The following is a 6,112-nucleotide window of genomic DNA, read 5'->3' on the forward strand; positions in this document are numbered from 1 at the left end:
ATTTTAACCACTGTTAACTATCCAGGTCAGTGGCATGAATTACACTCATGTGGTTGTGCAACCATCACTATCATCCATCTCCAGAAATTTCTCATCTTCACAAACTGAAAATGTACCCATTTTAAAATCTCCCCTTCCTGTTTCCCACCAATTGTAGCAACTACTATTCTATTATGAAATGTGATAATTAGTCATTAAACTATAAAAATTTATATATCCAAGGAGGTAGAATCTACAGATCTAGATATTTGGCTTTGTTGCATTTTCCAAATTAGATTCCAAATGGATGTCAGCGGTCCTGACATTAGACTGATCTGCTGCAGATCCTCCTCAGTGAGCTTTTAATGTCCCTGTTCCTCAGGCTGTAGATCAAGGGGTTCAGCATAGGGCTGACCACAGTGTACATCATTGAGGCCACTGTGTTGTTTTGGGGTGACTGTGACACAGCTGATCCAAGGTACACTCCAATGCCTGTCCTATAAAATAAGCAAACAACTGACAGATGAGATCCACAGGTGCAGAAGGCTCTGTACTTCCCACCTGTTGATGGGATTCTCATAATAGAAGAAATAATTTTACAGTAAGAGAAGAAAATTCCACAGATAGGAAGAAAACCAGACATGGCACCAATAAAATACATGACTATGTTATTGGTGAAAGTGTCAGAACAGGCCAGATTAAGAACTTGAGAAGAATCACAGAAGAAATTGGAAATTTCTACATCCTTGAAGTGGATAGATCTCAAGGCAATCAAATTATGCAGTTGGGAGTCTAAAAGGCTAAATAAAAAAGACACCAAAACTAAGAGGGCACATAGGCGAGTGTTCATAATGACTGAATAGTGCAGGGGGTGACAGATGGCCACAAACCGATCATAGGCCATCACAGTCAGCAGCATACCATCCATACATCCAAAAATGATCAAAAAAACATCTGAGTCAGGCATCCCACATAGGAGATGACTGTGCTGTGAGTTAGGATGTTCATAATCATCTTTGGGACCATGGTGGAGACAAAACCGATGTCAGCCAAGGACAGGTTAGAGAGGAAGAAGTACATGGGGGTGTGGAGGTGGGAGTCAGAGCTGACGGACAGGATAATGAGCAGGTTCCCAAGTACTGTGACCAAGTACATGGATAGGAACAAGTACAAGGAGAATGGGCTGCAGTCCAAGATAATCCGAGAGGCCCATGAGATGAAATTCTGAGATACGTGTTAGATTTTGTAGTTCTATGTTGTTTGGACAGCATTTGAAAATGAAAAGTTAGAGAAAATTAAATAAGTATGTCATCTAGTATTGTGTCTATATTTTGGACAAAGCAATATACAATATAAAGATCTTATACCTCTTATACAAACCTCATATTTGACCATAAACATTTCACCATAAATCCCATATCCTGGTTTTTTTTGTTTTGTTTTTGTTTTGTTTTTTTTTTTTTTTTTTTTTTTGGTGTGTGTGTGTGTGTGTGTGTGTGTGTGTGATACCATGGATTGAACCCAGAGGAGTTTAACCACTGAGTCACATCCCCAGCTGTTTGGGGTTTTTTTATTTTTATTACAGACAGGGTCTCACTGAGTTGCGTAGGGCCTCACTACGTTGCTGAGGCTGGGTTTGAACTCACAATTCTCCTGCTTCAGATTCCAAGTCACTGGGATTACAGGAGTACGCCATTCCACAAACACTTCATTTTTACATAAAATACAACCAACTCTTTTCAGATTTAAAAAAAAAAAACATGATGTTTACAGCAGCACAATTCACAATAGCTAAGATATGGAGCCAATCTAGGTACCCTTCAACAGATGAATGGATAAAGAAATTACTCAGCCATAAGGAGAAGGACTTTATGACCTTTGCCAGTAAATGGATAGATCTGGGAACTATCATGTAAGTGAAATAAGCCAATCCCAAAAAACCAAAGGTCGAATGTTTTTGCTGATATGTGGAAGCAAAACCACAATAAAGTCGGGGAAAAGAAGAGAAGTTTAATAGATTAGACAAAGGGGAATGAAGGGAAAGGAGGAGGGACAGGAATAGGAAAGACAGTGCAATCAATCTAACATAATTTTCCTATGTATACATTTGAAAATACCTAAGTGAATCTCACCATCATGTATACCCACAAGGATGGGGTCCTAATTAGAATAAGCTATATTCCATCTATCTTTAAATAATTATATCATAATGGATTCTACTGTCATAGCTAAAAAGAACCAATAAAAATAAATTCATAAAGAAATAAATAAAATGGAAAACAAAAATACCCTTCCTTCATTGAGAAAGAAAAAATCATTCTAATTAAAGGTAATTGAAAAAAAGTCAAACAGATTATTTTATTCTAAGACAATGATATGAATTTCCTGGATGCAGAATATTTATAAAAACTCTGTGAGAGCTAAGACCATGTTATTGGAATTCAAATAAAGTTGAAAGTTCATAATCTCACTTTTATTTGCCAGTTAAATTCATGGATTTGCATAATTCTTTCACATTAACATTTCATTCTTTCACAGAAAGAGGTTTTCATTCAAATACGTAGATTATCTTTTTTAAATCATTTTATAACCCTAACCTTGGCTTTAGTGGACTTCAAATTTTGATTAATATGCACATAATCATGAAGCATAACTGATCACACACTAGCGTACAGTGCATGTGTCAATAATTCAACAATAACGAATTTAAAAAACACTTCTGAAATGTTTTGTTTTATACAGTGTTATCTGTATCAACCCCATATAAATATGAGCAAACATCTTATACATAAGAACACTTTTGCTATTTTCTATTTTGGCAGGGTTTTTTGTTTTTAGGTTTTGCTCTTTATTTGTTGTTGTTGTTGTTGTTATTTGGTTTTGCTTTGTTTATTTGTATTCCATAGTGTCCTGGTAATATCAGTTCTTTTTATCATAAATCCTATTATTTACAAATAAAGAATTTAGCACCTCAAGATACGTCTCCATCAGGTTTGAAACTCAGCCTTCTTAACTTAGTTAAAAGAATTTCATGCTAAGCCTTCCCATGAAGGCAAGATTCATTGACTAGTACCATGAGAGAGAGGCCTAAAGAAGCTAGAATTAGTATAGGAGAAAAACAGAACTTTGAGAATTCCTGGACCCTATCCCAGAACCAAAACATAAACTTAGTCCTCTAAACTGAAACTTTGCATATTGATATCATCCCAACTGACATGGTTGCCCCAGTGATGAGGAAACAATGATGCTGACAGTTCCTCCTCTTTTTACCATCTCCCACAGAACTTATTGGGCAGTACTGCATTTCTGCTGGGGCATTACCAAGGAGTATGGATCCAGTGCTCCTCTCCTGCTTAGTGTGTGATGAACCCTCAGGCTCTGTCCTCAGGATTTGAAAAATGGCTCAAGTTTATGAAGATGCCAATGAAGACAGTAGACAATGCTGTGCAGCCACTACAATGGAACTAGCAAAGTAAAGGGATAGAAGCACAGGCTAATTAGTTCAGTTGTGCAACCTTGGAGGCTCAATGCACAAAGTGCCTAATTATCCAATAGGTCCATGATAATTCAATCTGTGAGGACTTGTTAATATTAAAGGAAACAGAAAAAGAGAAAAGTAAAAGTACTTGGTCGGACTTCCAAGTTGTTGGATCTTTATGTAAAACTCAGACTACTTTTTCTTCACTATAACAATCAAATATGGGATTTGGTATCTGTCAATACATTGTATCAATCTGAAAATATATGGAGAATTAGATTTTTTGTTTCAAGAATCTCACACTATTTCCATTCCTATATGTCTCTAAGGAGAACTTCATATTTCAATTTATTTTTCCCTTTGCTTGGTTTGGTACTTTACGTACTGAAGATATGTGGGTTTTTTACTAGTCCAACTGAATCTTGGTTCTTTTTTCTCTAATGAAAATATATTGATACATTATAAAACCACTGATAGTTACATAGGTTTTTGATAATATACTGTATTTAAATACTCCAGGAGCAGGGATTGGGCTGTAGTTCAGTGGCAGAGTGCTTGCCTAGCATGTATTTGATCCTTAGCACCACATAAAACAAATAAAGATACCTGTTGATCTAGATCTACAAAAAAAAAACTTAATAAAATTAAATAAATAAACAAATACTCTAGGAGCAGCAGGAGGAAACTATATTTTAATATTAATTTCTCTTTTTTAACCAATACATAATAATTATACATATTTAAAATGCCATGTAATATTTGGAATCAGGTATACATTATGTAATGTCAAATCATAGTGAACATATCTCTTCAAACATCTGTCATTTCTTTATGGTGAAAACATTTAAAATTCTTTCCTGTAACTTTAAAAATTAGAGTATATATTTTATTTGCTATTCTCAAACTAGAAAACTCTGTAATTAATCCTTCCCCATCACTCCCTCCTAATCTTCAAGGCCTCTGATAACTATCATGCTACTATCAACTTCTGAGACCACCTTTCTGAATGATATCAGGTGGTGCTTGTATTCAGAGTCTGGCTTATTTAATGTCTTCCCCTTCCATCCATTTTGTCTCAAATGGTAGAATGGCATCCTTTTATGGCTGAATAGTATTCATCGTGTGTATGTCCAACATTTTCTGTATCCATTCATCCATTGATGGACAGTAGGTTATTTCCATTCCTTGGCTAGTATGAATTGTGCATCAGTAACAATGGGAGTTCAAATGTCTCTTTAACAGATGTATTTCATTTCCTTTGGGTACATACACAGCAAATGGATTGCAGAATAATATGGTGGTTCTATTTTTATTTTTTTAGGAAAACTCCTTGTGTTTTCCACAGTAGAAAGCCTGATGCTTTACTTTCTATTCTTCCCATCACTTCTTCCATGTTCTCATTGCTGAAAGGGAGTCACTAGGTTCATGCCATACATCATGGAAGTCACACAAGGGCATAAGAACAAGGAGGTAAGGTCACTGGGAGTATCTTAGCCCCTCCCAACCTCATCTTCTATCAGAACATTGGGCTTGATACAAAGAAAAGTTTAATGCATACCTAATGGATATGGGACAAAGTATGCTGTTTAGCTGTACATTGATAAATTATAAAAGGAATAAATAAATTATTTTGAGGGGATCCCAAATGGCAGATATATAGAGATAGATATGAGAGAAGAAGCTGAGTATACTCAGACATTTAGAATACCTGGTCTGTACAAAATGTATTACTAAACCAAAGTCATTTCATATTAGATGGAGGGATAAAATACTAGGGTTATAGCCAAGGATGAATTTACAGCACATGACAAATGAACACCAAAGATAGTTATATTTGCATACCAAAATGCTTATTTTCACTTCCCCCTCCCATGATCAGTATCCTTGAACAAAAAAGAAACACTAAAACTTTTTTCATTCTATATTGGATGTTCACTTGAGAGTTTTCTGACCATATACTTTTATACACTTGGAGACTTTTTTTCTAGAAAGGAAAGAGTTGATAAATCAACCATTTATTCTATGAGATAATATTGGACATACTATCGGTAGAGGAGAATAGATCCCGTTATTCATATTTTTTTCAGAGGAACCATAAAAGTTTTATTTTAACTCCATGTTTACAAAAAATAATGATTCATACATGAACTGGGTTTTCACTGGGTTTAATACATTAAAATGACATAATCCAACCCTACTCATGCATTACTTTCAGAGATACAGCACAACTGGAAATAGAGTTGCCATCACGGTGGACATTTCTAAAAAGCAAATGCCTATGGGTGTTCCTGAGACCTCAAAACAATAATAATAGTAGTTAAAAACAAAAGTAACCAACACCACAGTTCTCTAAGAATGGCTGTGTTTTGCACACTGTGGAAAAATAATAAAAATAGCCTTCTAGAGTTTCAATATGCTTCATAACATGGATTTCATCTCCCTTAGTTTGCTTGCTGCCTTCTGAGATCACTTGATTAGAAGCCTGTTTTCATTGTTTCTGTACTAATTGCTGTTGGTCTTTGTAGGCTACATGTTTTAAGCTTCTGTAAAGAACTTTACAAGTTATTTGATGTAATTTAATTTTTTACTGAATGTTCTTCAAAGAATTTTATAAACAATACAATATTTTAAAAGAGTTTTCAAATTCTCTTGTTG

General features: G+C 35.0%; 1 pseudogene; it reads right to left on the reverse strand.

Moving 5' to 3' along the window:
• Positions 1 to 304: 304 nt before the first annotated feature.
• LOC124102180 (olfactory receptor 7E178-like) lies at positions 305 to 4,850 on the reverse strand (annotated as a pseudogene).
• Positions 4,851 to 6,112: the final 1,262 nt, after the last annotated feature.

The sequence above is a fragment of the Marmota monax genome, unplaced genomic scaffold, assembly GCF_021218885.2.
Source record: "Marmota monax isolate L192 unplaced genomic scaffold, Marmota_monax_Labrador192_F-V1.1 WCK01_AAM20220418_F8-fsc01118, whole genome shotgun sequence".
In the NCBI taxonomy this organism is placed as follows: Eukaryota; Metazoa; Chordata; class Mammalia; order Rodentia; family Sciuridae; genus Marmota; species Marmota monax.